Source organism: Eriocheir sinensis, chromosome 13 (genome assembly GCF_024679095.1).
Source record: "Eriocheir sinensis breed Jianghai 21 chromosome 13, ASM2467909v1, whole genome shotgun sequence".
Taxonomy (NCBI): domain Eukaryota; kingdom Metazoa; phylum Arthropoda; class Malacostraca; order Decapoda; family Varunidae; genus Eriocheir; species Eriocheir sinensis.
The window spans coordinates 4,105,166-4,120,504 of NC_066521.1; the positions used below are offsets into that span (position 1 = coordinate 4,105,166).

Below are 15,339 nucleotides of genomic sequence, written 5' to 3' on the forward strand. Positions count from 1 at the left end.
TTCTTGATACCCAGGAGCTTGCAGCACTCAGCAAGGACTGTTGACTCAAAATTCCTTCCCTGGTCGGAATGGAGCTCGTTAGGCACACCGAAGCGACAGAAGAACTCCTCCACCAATACCTTAGCGATGGTAGTGGCTTCCTGGTCAGGGATGGCGTAGGCTTCCGGCCACTTGGTGAAGTAATCCATTGTGACGCAGATGTACCTATTTCCGTTCGTCGTCAGAGGCAAGGGTCCTGCCATATCCACTGCCACCCGTTCCATGGGGGCTCCAACCTGGTATAGTTGCAATGGGGCACGGTGACGCTTCTTGGGGCCCTTCTTTGCACAGCACACCTCACACGCGTGACACCATTCTTCCACGTCCTTCCTCATGCCAACCCAGTAGAACTTTTGGCGCAGGCGACTCAGTGTCTTCTTTACCCCAAGGTGTCCGCTGGTGATGCGGTCGTGCATTTCTTTCAAGACGCCTTCCCGGGACTTCATAGGTAGCACCGTGGACCAGTAGTGGTCAAGACCATCATGAGAAACCCAGTGTCGCTGCAACACCCCGTTGTCCATCCGAAGAGTGTCCCACTGCGTCCAGTAATTTGGTGGTAGGGCTTTCTCGAGATTACCTCCCACCCAGGTCGCGTTGACGATTGACTCAGCCACTCCATAATTGGTCGCAGATCTCGGTCCTCCCGCTGCAATTTTCCCAAGTCTTCCCATGTCACCTTCGCCGTCTGTTCCACTGTAGTGCGGCGGCACATATTCTGGACGTTTTCCCTCTGGAGGCAATGTTGACACTCAGGTAGGCAGGGGCGCCGGCTCAAGCTGTCCGCGTTACCGTGTGTTAGCCCAGATCGGTGCACAATAGTGTAGTGATGCTGCTCTAGTTTGCCTATCCAGCGAGCAAGCTGGCCCTCAGGATTTTTCAATGACTTCAGCCACCGCAATGCAGCGTGATCCGTGCGGATGGTGAAAGTTGCACCGTACAGGTAAGCATGAAAAAAGTCAAGGCTCTTGGCCAGGAGTTCTTTCCGGGTCACGCAATAGTTTTTCTCGGCTGGGGTGAGCTTCTTGCTGAAGTAGGCCACAACCCGTTCCATGTCGGCACATGCCTGGGACAGCACTCCACCAATCCCCTCATCACTGGCATCACAATCCAGTATAAAAGGCTTAGAGGGGTCTGGGTAGGTGAGTACGGGCGAGCTGATGAGGGCTTCCTTGAGCTTCTCAAAGGCAACCTGAGTTTCCGCCGTCCACTCAAACTTGCGCCCCTTTTTCGTCAGGAGGTGCAGTGGTGCAGTAATCGTAGCGAAGTTTTCACAAACCTGCGGTAGTATGAGCACAATCCGAGGAAGCTCCGCAGCTCCTTCACGTTGGTGGGTGTCGGCCAGTCCCTTACCGCTGCCACCTTCTCAGGATCAGTGCGTACTCCAGCCTCGCTCACGATGTGTCCCAAGTATTGGACCTCCTTTTGGAACAGGCAGCATTTCTTCGGGCTGAGCTTAAGGTGTGCAGCTCTAAACCGGGCGAAGACCTCTGATAGCCTTTCCATCTCCTGCTCGAAGGTCTGGCCAAAGACAATTACGTCGTCGAGGTAGATGATTGCCGTCTTCCAGTGAAGTCCTTCCAGCACCCTCTCCATCAGCCGCTTGAACGTGGCCGGCGCGTTGCACAGACCAAAGGGCATGACCTTAAACTGCCACAGGCCTTGACCGTAGGAGAAGGCTGTTTTCTCTTTGTCCTGCTCCGCCATTTTTACTTGGTGATACCCAGACTTCATATGTAGTGTTGAAAACCATTTGGAGCCCTCCAAAACGTCGAGCGTGTCGTCGATCCGTGGGAGTGGGTATGAATCCTTGATGGTGAGATCGTTGAGGGCTCGGTAGTCCACGCAACACCTGAGGGAACCGTCCTTTTTCTTGACGAGCACTACAGCAGACGCTGGACCGCTCGATTAACCCCTGTTACCGGAGGTCATCCATCACCTCATCTATCTCCTTGCGACGGGCTGGTGCCATCCTTCGAGGAGCTTGCTTTACTGGGCGGTGGCTACCTGTGTCGATGTGGTGCTCTACCAGGTCCGTACACCCCAAGTCCAGGTCTCCTGTGGAAAACACATCTGTATTCCTCACGAGAAGCTCCCTGAGCTGTTCCACTTGGGGCTCCTCCAGACGCTGGGAGCTCCTGGCAAACAGGTCGCGTAGATAGTCGGGCAGCTCCTCCTGGGGCTTCGTCAGGGTTCTCCTGCAGACACAGGTTCTCGGTTCCTGGTCGATCTCTTGGCACAACCCCACCATAGTCCCTTGTTTTCTTTTCTTTGGGCTGAAGGAGACATTAGCCACGACGACAGGCACTTCCGCTGCAGCAGGGTCTGCCAAAATACTGCCTACAATCACCCCGTTTTCTACCTGGCATCGACTTCCACTCTCTACCACACACACAGACTAGCTGGGGGGACACCCGTAATTTGACAGGGTAACAGCATTTCTGACCTCGGAGGAATAATGGTGGTGCGCTTGACCGTCACTGGCGGGCCATCCTTGTGTACAGTCGTCAGTGGCACCCTCCTTCCTCCTACAGTCAGTTGCTTAGTACGGAAGTCCAGCTGTGGGAGACAAGATAATCCATACCTAGAATGCAGGGGTCGTCCATTTCAGCCACGTAGACAGAGAGGAACTCTTCCTTTCCTTCTAGCTCAAACTTCACGTCCACTGGGCCTCTGAGGTCTGCATAGTGTCCAGTGACTCCGCACAGTCGATGCGACGTCTTAGGGAGCCGACGATGACTCACCACGTCAGGCCGCACCAGTGTGCGTTCCGAGCCTATGTCGACGACCACAGGCCACAACACTCCGTCAACCTCGCCTCCACTTGGCAGGTCGTCATGGTGGTTCTCTTGCACATTGATATCTTCGGGGCATGTACAGGACAGACTGGTCGTTGCCCCCGTGAACCAGTCCTCCTTAGTTTCCCGAGTGGTGGTCCCTCGCCGGGAGCGCATTTTTCCGACACTCATTCTTCCAGCGCCCCTTTTCCACAGGTCCAGCACTTGAGTCCTTCCCTGGGCTTCTTCCTAGCGCCACCTTCATATTCCTTTTCCTCTTATAGCATTCGTTCTCCTTGTGCCCAACCTTCTCGCAGTACCAGCACGTTCCTTGGAACCTGTCTGTGTCGCTGACAGCGCCCTTTCGTGCCCTAAAGCCAGAAGTCGAGTCGTCCCTGAAGCTTGACAAGCTAGAGCTAACAAAGGACTCAAACTCCATGGCACGTGCCAGAGCTTCCTGCATTGATGTTGGCTTAGCTTGGTTCACTTGTATCTTCAGCTGAGGGCTGTCCAGGGCATCGATGAATTGATCACGCAGGAAAACCGTCAGCAGGTCAGGGCTGGCACCTGAGTATGCCTTGTGCGCCATGCTCTCAAGGTCCTGAGCGAGTTCATGAAGAGATTCGCCGCGCCTCCTGTTGCGGGTCCTGAACTTAACCCTGAAGAGCTCGTTCTGGTACTTGGTCCCATATCGTTGCTCCAGCGCCTGTGCCAGCCCCCTGTAGCTGCCCTATGTCGCATTGTCGAGCTGAGCAAGGACCTCCAGCGCCGCCCCTTTCAGGCTAGTGGCAAGCTGAACTGCGCACTCTTGGTTATCCCATCCATTCCGAGCTGCCAACAGCTCAAACTGTGCGCGGTAAGCCTCCCAGGAGACCATGCCATCAAACTCCTGAGGCTTCTTTCTGACAGGTGACCCCAGCAGACTCATGGGGCTGGTGGAACCTCGTGGGGGTAAACTCAGGCGTAAGAGGGCTCAAACTACCCCGTACTTGCGTAGGAGAAGCATCTTGGGTACAACTAGCCCCTGCAGGCACTGGCTGTCCGTTTCCAGCAAAGCAGTCTTCAAGGGCCTTCACTCTGTCACTTAATTCTAATATTTCTTTGTGTGTTGTCTCCCGTACCACCTCCATCTCTTGTTGAAGATTTGTGTGTTCTTTCTCCACTTCTATCAGGCGTTGTCCCAAGTTCGTGGTCACTTCAGTCATTTCTCTTCGCATTGACTCACTTCCATCTCGTACTGCATTTAGCTGTTGCTGTAATCCTGTGAAGGATCTTCTAGCTGTTCTTGAGTTCTTGGAGTGTTCCTTCTTGTTGTTGCTGTGCTTTTCTTGTTGTTACTGTACTCTTTCTTGTTGTTCTTGAGTTCTTGGAGTGTTTATTCTTGTTGTTGCTGTGCTCTTTCTTGTTGTTCTTTGAGTTCTTGGAGTGTTTCTTCTTGTTGTTGCTGTGCTCTTTCTTGTTGTTCTTTGTGTTCTTGGAGTGTTTCTTCTTGTTGTTGCTGTGCTCTTCTTGTTGTTCTTGAGTTCTTGGAGTGTTTCTTCTTGTTGTTGCTGTGCTCTTTCTTGTTGTTGCTGTGCTCTTCTTGTTGTTCTTTGAGTTCTTGGAGTGTTTCTTGTTGTTGTTGCTGTGCTCTTTCTTGTTGTTGCTGTGCTCTTCTTGTTGTTCTTGAGTTCTTGGAGTGTTTCTTCTTGTTGTTGCTGTGCTCTTTCTTGTTGTTCTTGAGTTCTTGGAGTGTTTCTTCTGTTGTTGCTGTGCTCTTTCTTGTTGTTGCTGTGGTCTTCTTGTTGTTCTTGGAGTTCTTGGAGTGTTTCTTCTTGTTGTTGCTGTGCTCTTCTTGTTGTTGCTGTGCTCTTCTTGTTGTTGCTGTGCTCTTTCTTGTCGTTCTTTGAGTTCTTGGAGTGTTTCTTGTTGTTGTTGCTGTGCTCTTTCTTGTTGTTGCTGTGGTCTTTCTTGTTGTTCTTTGAGTTCTTGGAGGGTTTCTTCTTGTTGTTGCTGTGCTCTTCTTGTTGTTCTTTGAGTTCTTGGAGGGTTTCTTCTTGTTGTTGCTGTGCTCTTCTTGTTGTTGCTGTGCTCTTCTTGTTGTTCTTGAGTTCTTGGAGGGTTTCTTCTTGTTGTTGCTGTGCTCTTTCTTGTCGTTCTTGAGTTCTTGGAGTGTTTATTCTGTTGTTGCTGTGCTCTTTCTTCTTGTTCTTTGAGTGCTTGGAGTGTTTCTTGTTGTTGTTGCTGTGCTCTTCTTGTTGTTCTTGAGTTCTTGCTGTGCTCTTTCTTGTTTCTCCCCTGTAGTCTCAAAGCTTCCAAGAGTTCAGTCAACACGTCGTCCCTCTGGGCAACTTGGGAACGAGTCTCCATGGCGAAAAACAAATGCCTACATTCCTGACGCCAATTGTTATGCCGGACGTGTTACTTGGGTTCCGTGTCGCCGTCAGGAGACTCCGTGAGGAGATATAAACACTTTGCACAGCTTCTGTAGTTTAATATTCTTCCTTAGTAGCACAATTCACTCTGACTCTTCACTGACCACTAGCTTACTATGACTGGGACTGACTCTTCGCCCTTCTCCTATATATATATATATATATATATATATATATATATATATATATATATATATATATATATATATATATATATATATATATATATATATTGTTATGCCGGACGTGTTACTTGGGTTCCGTGTCGCCGTCAGGAGACTCCGTGGGAGGGAGATATGTAAACACTTTGCACAGCTTCTGTAGTTTAATATTCTTCCTTAGTAGTACACTTCACTTTGACTCTTCACTTACCATTAACTTACTATGACTGGGACTGACTCCTCTCGCCCTCTTCTCCTATATATATCCAGAACAGTACAGTCTAGAATGTTACAGTATATTTTAGATCATACAAGAACATGTAGCAAAAATATATGCGAGTTGGCAACACTTCCCGCCTGGCGCCTGGACGCGCCCCGCGGGGCGCGGTCGAGGCTTTGCTACCCGCCCCCTTGCTCGTTCTTCCCAGTGCCTTCTAGAGCCCCATGGACGCCGGGGGCAGCTTCCAGCACAACACTATCCACTTTCTAATTGTGATCGTCCTGATCACACACTTAACTATATACCACCATAAGAAATATAATAAAAAACATAATAATCGTCGTATCGCTGTGGACGCCTGCGTTGTCTCTGTCTTCTGCTCTGTGCCTCCTGCGCGTCTGTCTCCTGGTGCGCCTTGTCGTCGTCCGCTTCTTGGGGTGTCCCTGGAACATCTGCCGAAGCCGGGAGGTTCTCTCCCTCGGCTGAAAGGTCCAGAAGGCCTACGTCGTCGTCGACCTCCTCTCGGTCCTGGACGTCCCTTGCGTTTTCGTCGGCTGCTGGGTGTCTGTGGTTGTTCCAAGTGTAGTTTCCCGGACCGTGGTACCTCCATAGGCGGTTGACGTGGACAACTTTCGGCTTGGTCCTTTCCGTTCTCCGGATTCGGTAAGCCTTCCCAGGGCTCTGTAACTTCGGAGACTGTCCTTCTTCCTCTGCGGGGTGTAAAGCCAGACTTGGTCTTTTTTCTTGAAGTCAACGTGGCGTGCCCTCATAGTGTAACCGCGCGTCAGGGCCTCCCCGGAGAAGTTCAAGGCACCTCTGACTTGATGGTGCTCCTCTTCCAGCCGTTCCTCTAGTTGTCGGGCAAACTGAGGCGTCCCTTGAAGGCTTTCCCAGGAGGCCTTCAGTCAGTTGCAGGTCCACCGGCAATCGCAGCTCACGTCCAAACATCAGCTTTGCCGGTGAATACCCTGTAGTCTCGTGGGCGGCAGACCTGTAGGCCATGAGGAGCGCAGGCAGCTTCTGATCCCATGAAGACTGATCATTGTTGCACTGCTTGGCCAACTCCTGACCCAACGTCCAATTAAACCTCTCCACCATTCCATCTGACTGTGGGTGCAGAGGGGTGGTCCGGGTCTTCTTGATACCCAGAAGCTTGCAGCACTCAGCAAGGACTGTTGACTCAAAATTCCTTCCCTGGTCGGAATGGAGCTCGTTAGGCACACCGAAGCGACAGAAGAACTCCTCCACCAAAACCTTGGCGATGGTAGTGGCTTCCTGGTCAGGGATGGCGTAGGCTTCCGGCCACTTGGTGAAGTAATCCATTGTGACGCATATGTACCTATTTCCGTTCGTCGTCAGAGGCAAGGGTCCTGTTATATCCACTGCCACCTCATGCTTGCTTCTCATACGCAAGTCCGGGGTAGTTTGAGCCCTGTTTCGCCTGAGTTTATCCCCGCAAGAAGTTCCGCCAGCCCCATGAGTCTGCTGGGTTCGCCTGTTAGAAAGAAGCCTCAGGAGTTTGATGGCAAGGTCTCCTGGGAGGCTTACCGCGCTCAGTTTGAGCTGTTGGCAGCTCGAACGGATGGGATGACCAAGAGGCGGTACAGCTGGCCACTAGCCTGAAAGGGGCGGCGCTGGAGGTCCTTGCTCAGCTCGACAATGCGACAAAGGGCAGCTACAGCGGGCTGGCACAGGCGCTGGAGCAACGATATGGGACCAAGCACCAGACCGAGGTCTTCAGGGTTAGGTTCAGAACCCGCAACAGGAGGCGCGGCGAGTCTCTTCAGGAACTCGCTCAGGACCTTGAGAGCATGGCGCACAAGGCATACCCAGGTGCCACCCCTGACCTGCTGACGGTTTTGCTGCGTGATCAATTCATCGATGCCCTGGACAGCCCTCAGCTGAAGATACAAGTGAACCAAGCTAAGCCAACATCAATGCAGGAAGCTCTGGCACGTGCCATGGAGTTTGAGTCCTTTGTTAGGTCTAGCTTGTCAAGCTTCAGGGACGACTCGACTTCTGGCTTTAGGGCACGAAAGGGCGCTGTCAGCGACACAGACAGGTTCCAAGGAACGTGCTGGTACTGCGAGAAGGTTGGGGACAAGGAGAACGAATGCTATAAGAGGAAGAAGGAATATGAAGGTGGCGTTAAGAAGAAGCCCAGAGAAGGACCCAAGTGCTGGACCTGTGGAGAAAAGGGGCACTGGAAGAAGGAGTGTCAGAAAACTGTGCCCCCGGCGAGGGACCACAACTCGGGAAACTAAGGAGGACTGGTTCACGGGGGCAACGACCAGTCTGTCCTATACATGCCCCGAAGATATCAATGTGCAGGAGAACCACCATGACGAGCTGCCAAGTGGAGGGCGAGGTTGACGGAGTGTTGTGGCCTGTGGTCGTCGACACAGGCTCGGAACGCACATTGGTGCGGCCTGACGTGGTGAGTCATCGTCTGCTTCCTAAGACGTCGCATCGACTGTGCGGAGTCACTGGACACTATGCAGAGCTCAGGGGCCCAGTGGACGTGAAGTTTGAGCTCGGAGGAAAGGAAGAGTCCCTCTCTGTGTACGTGGCTGACATGGACGACCCCTGCATCCTAGGTATGGATTATCTTGTCTCCCACAGGTGCGAGCTGGACTTTCGCGCTAAGCAGCTGACTGTAGGAGGAAGGAGGGTGCCACTGACGACTGTGAACAAGGAAGACCTGCCAGTGACGGTCAAGCGCACCACCATTATCCCTGCGAGGTCGGAGATGCTGTTACCCTGTCAAATTACGGGTGCCCCCCCGGCTAGCCTGTGTGTGGTAGAGAGTGGAAGTCGATGTCCGGTAGAAAACGGGGTGATTGTAGGCAGTACTTTGGTAGACCCTGCTGCAGCGGAAGTGCCTGTCGTCGTGGCCAATGTCTCCTTCAGCCCAAAGAAAATAGAACAAGGGACCATGGTGGGGTTGTGCTAAGAGATCGACCAGGAACCGAGAACCTGTGTCTGCAGGAGAACCCTGACGAAGCTCCAGGAGGAGCTGCCCGACTACCTGCGCGACCTGTTTGACAGGAGCTCCAAGTGTCTAGAGGAGCCCCAAGTGGAACAGCTCAGGGAGCTTCTCGTGAGGAATGCAGATGTGTTTTCCACAGGAGACTTGGACTTGGGGTGAACGGACCTGGTAGAGCACCACATCGACACAGGTAGCCACCGCCCAGTGAAGCTAGCTCCTCGAAGGATGGCACCAGCCCGTCGCAAGGAGATGGATGAGGTAATGGATGATCTCCGGCAACAGGGGTTAATCGAGCGGTCCAGCAGCCCGTGGGCGTCTGCTGTAGTGCTCGTCAGGAAAATGGACGGTTCCGTCAGGTGCTGCGTGGACTACCGAGCCCTCAACAATCTCACCATCAAGGATTCATACCCACTCCCACGGATCGACGACACGCTCGACGCTTTGGTGGGCTCCCAGTGGTTTTCAACCCTGGATATGAAGTCTGGGTAGCACCACGTCACCATGGCGGAGCAGGACGACGCGAAAACCGCCGTCTCCTACGGTCAAGGCCTGGGGCAGTTTAAGGTCATGCCCTTTGGCCTATGCAACGCGCCGGCCACGTTTGAACGGCTGATGGAGAGGGTGCTGGAGGGACTTCACTGCAAGACGGCACTTATCTACCTCGACGACGTGATTGTCTTTGGCCAGACCTTCGAGCAGGAGATGGAAAGGCTATCAGAGGTTTTCGCCCGGTTTAGAGCTACACATCTTAAGCTCAGCCCGAAGAAATGCTGTCTGTTCCAAAAGGAGGTCCAATACTTGGGACACATCGTGAGCGAGGTTGGAGTACGCACTGATCCTGAGAAGGTGGCTGCGGTAAGGTACTGGCCGACACCCACCAACGTGAAGGAGCTGCGGAGCTTCCTCGGGTTGTGCTCATACTACCGCAGGTTTGTGAAAGGCTTCGCTACGATTGCTGCACCATTGCACCTCCTGACGAAGAGGGGCGCAAGTTTGAGTGGACAGCGGAAACTCAGGTTGCCTTTGAGAAGCTCAAGGAGGCCCTCATCAGCTCGCCCGTACTCACCTACCCAGACCCCTCTAAGCCTTTTATACTGGATTGTGATGCCAGTGATGAGGGGATTGGTGGAGTGCTGTCCCAGGCATGTGCCGACATGGAACGGGTTGTGGCCTACTTCAGCAAGAAGCTCAACCCAGCCGAGAAAAACTATTGCGTGACCTGGAAAGAACTCCTGGCAGTAGTCAAGAGCCTTGACTTTTTCCATGCTTACCTGTACGGTGCAACTTTCACCATCCGCACGGATCACGCTGCATTGCGGTGGTTGAAGTCACTGAAAAACCCTGAGGGCCAGCTTGCTCGCTGGATAGGTAAACTAGAGCAGCATCACTACACTATTGTGCACCGATCTGGGCTAACACACGGTAACGCGGACAGCTTGAGCCGGCGCCCCTGCTCACCTGAGTGTCAACATTGCCTCCAGAGGGAAAGCGTCCAGAATATGTGCCGCCGCACTACAGTGGAACAGACAGAGGAGGTGCCATGGGAAGACTTGGGAAAACTGCAGCGGGAGGACCGAGATCTGCGACCAATTATGGAGTGGCTGAGTTAGTCGTCAACGCGACCTGGGTGGGAAGTAATCTCGAGGGAAAGCCCTACCACCAAGAATTACTGGACTCAGTGGGACACTCTTCGGATAGACGACGGGGTGTTGCAGCGACGCTGGGTCTCTCATGATGGTCTTGACCATTACTGGTCCACGGTGATACCTATGAAGTCCCGTGAAGGCTTCTTGAAAGAAATGCACGAAAGCATCACCAGCGGACAACTTGGGGTAAAGAAGACAATGAGTCGCCTGCGCCAAAGTTTCTATTGGGTTAGCATGAGGAAAGACGGGAAGAATGGTGTCACGCGTGAGGTGTGCTGTGCAAAGAAGGGCCCCAAGAAGCGTCACCGTGCCCCATTGCAACTATACCAGGTTGGAGCCCATGGAACGGGTGGCAGTGGATATAGCAGGACTTGCCTCTGACGACGAACGGAAATAGGTACATCTGCGTCACAATGGATTACTTCACCAAGTGGCCGGAAGCCTACGCCATCCCTGACCAGGAAGCCACTACCATCGCCAAGGTTTTGGTGGAGGAGTTCTTCTATCGCTTCGGTGTGCCTAACGAGCTCCATTCCGACCAGGGAAGGAATTTTGAGTCAACAGTCCTTGCTGAGTGCTGCAAGCTCCTGGGTATCAAGAAGACCCGGACCACCCCTCTGCACCCACAGTCAGATGGAATGGTGGAGAGGTTTAATTGGACGTTGGGCCAGGAGTTGGCCAAGCAGTTCAACAATGATCAGTCTTCATGGGATCAGAAGCTGCCTGCGCTTCTCATGGCCTACAGGTCTGCCGCCCACGAGACTACGGGGTAGTCACCGGCAAAGCTGATGTTTGGACGTGAGCTGCGATTGCCGGTGGACCTACTGACAGGAAGGCCTCCTGGGGAAAGCCTTCCAAGGGACGCCTCCAGTTTTGCCCGTCAACTAGAGGAACGGCTGGAAGAGGTGCACCATCAAGTCCGTGGTGCCTTGAAGTTCTCCGGGGAGACCATGAAGCGCGGTTACAATATAAGGGCAAGCCACTTTGACTTCAAGGAAGGAGACCAAGTCTGGCTTTACAACCCGCAGAGGAAGAAAGGACAGTCTCCGAAGTTACAGAGCCCTGGAAGGCCCTTTACTGTGCTAGAACGCCTCCGACGTGACTTACCGAATCCGGAGAACGGAAAGGACCAAGCCGAAAGTTGTCCACGTCAACCGCCTATGGAGGTACCACGGTCCGGGAAACTACACCTGGAACAACTTCAGACAACCAGCAACCGATGGAAACGCAAGGGACGTCCAGGACCGAGAGGAGGTCGACGACGACATAGGCCTTCTGGACCTTTCAGCCGAGGGAGAGAACCTCCCGGCTTCGGCAGATGTTCCAGGGACACCCCATGAAGTGGACGACGACGAGGCGCACCAGGAGATAGACGCGCAGGAGGCACAGAGCAGAAGACAGAGACAACGCAGGCGTCCACAGCGATACGACGATTATTATGTTTTTGATTAATTCTCTTATGTTTGTATATAGTTAAGTGTGTGATCGAGACGATCACAATTAATAGGGGGGGATAGTGTTGTGCTGGAAGCTTCCCCCGGCGTCTATAGGCCTCTAGAAGGCTCCAGGAGAAGCGAGCAGGGGGCGGGGAGCAAAGCTCGTCCGCAATCGCGGCCAGGCGCCAGGCGGGAAGTGTTGCCAACTCGCAAATACTTTAGCTACATGTTCTTGTATGATCTAAAATATACTGTAACATTCTAGACTGCACTGTTCTGGATATATATGGGAGAAGAGGGCGAGAGAGCCCCTAGTCCCAGTCATAGTAAGCTAGTGGTAAGTGAAGAGTCAGAGTGTTCGAAGTGTACTACTAAGGAAGAACATTAAACTACTGAAGCTGTGCGAAGTGTTTACATATCTCCCTCCCACGGAGTCTCCTGACGGCGACACGGAACCCAAGTAACACGTCCGGCATAATATATATATATATATATATATATATATATATATATATATATATATATATATATATATATATATATATATATATATATATATATATATATACCGAACAGTACAGTCTAGAACGTTACAGTATATATTCGATCATACAAGAATGAACATGTAGCAAAAATATGTGCGAGTTGGCAACACTTCCCGCCTGGCGTCTGGCCGTGGGCCCCGCGGGGCGCGGGCGGGGCCTTGGTCCCCACAAGGCAAGTAAAGAGAGGTATAGTCACTCTCATAGAACGTGAAGAACCAAATTTTGAAATGAGCTTTTTTATTAGGACCTCTCGGATGTTTTTTATGTTATAAACTACTACAATAAAATAAAATAAGATGTGGATTATTTGTTATATACCCTATGAAGCAATTGTCGGTGAATAAAAAATATAAATAGAAATGTTCACGGCATCTCATCCTGGGCGATGATTGGCTGGCGTCTCGATAAGCTCCGCCCCTTCCTCGAGTTTCACTTTTCAGTTGCTCACACCCTGTTTCACTTTTTTAGTTTCAGATCTCATCTGCATGCTTTCGATGGTGAGGTATACACAGGGTCAAAACACTCCAAACATAAGCTGCCGTGATGTTGTTCATAGCTGGTTAGTTTACTCGCAGACTTGCTGCTCTCACCTCACGCCTCATCGGTATGTGAGCGGCGAGTCTGACTTGAGTAAACAAATGCCGAAGTGAATGAAAGCCGTCACGGCGCGGCATATGTTCGGAGACGATTTTGACCCTGTGTATATTTTTACCTCGGGAGATACCACACACCATCAGAAGCAGAAAAGCATGCAGATTCAGGATCTGGGCTTAGAAAAGTGATGCGACGAAAACCAGCTGAGTACTAAGGAGTTGAAGGGAAATAAGTGCAAGAACATGTTTACTCCATCCTTCACTTAACTCTGATTTTCGTATGTGTAATTTTACATTATTGTTACAAATTTATGCTAGTGTGATGCATAATTTTCTCAAGAAGATGATGGTGGTCTTAGTTTTTCGTAAAAATGAATGTTGGGGTCAGGAAACAGGGTGGGAGTGAGGTGTGTGAAGTCGTCGGTTTGGGCAGACAACGAGGATGGGGCGTGGCCAAGCGTGAAGGCTATAGGAGTTGCCAACGAGTGATTTCCTCCCGCCTGTATGACGATACCTTCTCTATACTTGCCTTGGGTCCCCACCCCCCTGCTCTCTCCTCCCGGAACCTTCCAGAGGCCCATAGACCCCGGGGGAAGCTTCCAGCACAACATTACCATTGAAACGTGTTGCAACGTGTTGCTGTATAGTGTAATATTTTTTTACATATATTTAAAGAAATAATAAAAACACTTGAGGGCAAAAATTTGTACTATTTACTAATTAATGTCATTGGTAAGCTCCATATTGGGGAGCTCCCGCGGCTACCAACTCCGGCCGTTACCAGAGGTTCCAATCTCTGGTACTGATGCAAACAAACAGCGCCGCGAAAGGCGACTGTGACAGCGGCTGTCTTGTTGGTAGCGGCGATCGCCGCTCATTGGTAACGATCAACACAAACAAACGTGACTGCGAAAGCGGCCCTTAGGCTGTGAAATACGTATTATTTCTAAGTAAGCAATCAATCAATCTGTCAAATACAATTTACAAGAAATAAATATAGGGTCACTACAGCAAAGTTTTTTTTTTTTTTTTTTTTTGGCGACCCATAAATAAATATTATTTTCTCATTCAAATCATCAAAGAAAAAAGTGTCACCCTTTACCGCTTGATTGGTGACTTTTTTTTTTTTTTTTTTTGGTATTTCGTTGGGGATATACCCCAATGGAGGAAGGCGGTGCATGCCTCTCAACCCCCCAGACGGCTGGTAGAGAGATACCCAATTCTTTCAAGGAGGAGGCCCAACAACGGGGCTGATCGAGGGTGTCGGAAAGAGCCCACCTTTCCACCCCCATGGTAACTGATAGGTCTCGAACCCACGTCCCAGCAACCCGCCGAAGCGCAAGGTAGAGACTCTACCACGGGACACGGGAGCCCCCAAGATTGGTGACTAAAATACAAATTACTACAAGCATTAACATCAAATTTACTGTTTGCTGTTAGCTTGTAGCATTTATTCTTTTCAACCCACTCAAATAATAGGCTACGTACTTAAACAAATGCATATCATATATGATACTATGAGCATGTTACAATCAAATAACGGGAAAACGTAAGTTCTCTGACACGTACAAGACGTGACTCACTGAGCGCTGCGTGGGTGGCATCCTATCCTATCGTTGGACTTGACTTAAGCTTAGTGTATCAATCATTCACGTAACTAAATGGATTGTTATGCGAGAATTAGTGATTCTCATAAAAAATTAAAAAATAAGATAAAAATAAAAATATGTATTGCATTATACTAGACTGGTGATAAATCACTTTGTTTTCGTAGTTTTATAATGAATGCATCAAGATTCAGACAGCAGCCAGTACCGCCAGTTCGGATAACAACTATTTTCTGAAGTTATACGCGTCCGCCCAGTTGACACGATAAGCTCGCTCACACGCTTCTTATCACATCATCAACACTCAGCACCACGGTGAGCTCGATCTCCTCCTGCCGTGACCTACTGAGAAAGCTTTCTCCACGACTTAAGAGGAAACACACATCGAGGTAGGTTTGCCTACCGCAGAACGCTTTGGAGGCTCAGGCCCGTAATTTTGGCAGCTTTTTGGGAGGGGAGCTGGAGGGCATCATGGGTTCATGTGTTTTTTTGGGGGGCGTGGGGGAAGCGAGCATGCGCAGGTGGTGGATTTTTTTTTAAATAAGCACTATTAGGGGCATTTTGAGGCCGATATAGATATTACGCCGATATTACGCGGCGTTAAACGCAAAAGCGTTCAATGCGTTAAGGACTTGGGGGTCAAAATCGCGTCAAACAGCAAATTCTCACAGCAATGCATCGATGCAGCAAATAAAGCAAACAGAATGTTGGGCTTCATTAAAAGAAACTTCTTATTCAAAAATAAAGATGCTATACGGTACTTTACAAGAAGTCCGCCTCCCCCTCTGCCACTCCAGCCCCCCCCACCCCCCAACACAAGCCTGGGGACCTGTGGAGAACCGGGGTTTTGGGGTGGGAAGGCAAAATCACTGAAAAATGGGCTTCCAAAATTTCCCTAGAAAAATCCCTAAATTA

General features: G+C 50.8%; 1 long non-coding RNA gene across 2 annotated transcripts in view; it reads left to right on the forward strand.

The window, feature by feature from the left end:
* Nucleotides 1-14,604: 14,604 nt before the first annotated feature.
* The window catches only part of LOC126997899 (uncharacterized), a 75,176-nt gene continuing 74,441 nt past the window's right edge, over nucleotides 14,605-15,339 (forward strand). The window contains exon 1 of one of the 2 annotated variants that reach the window (XR_007752449.1): nucleotides 14,605-14,813. This is a non-coding gene — a long non-coding RNA (uncharacterized LOC126997899). The remainder of the gene's footprint in view (nucleotides 14,814-15,339) is intronic. The other variant, XR_007752448.1, reaches the window with a different exon arrangement.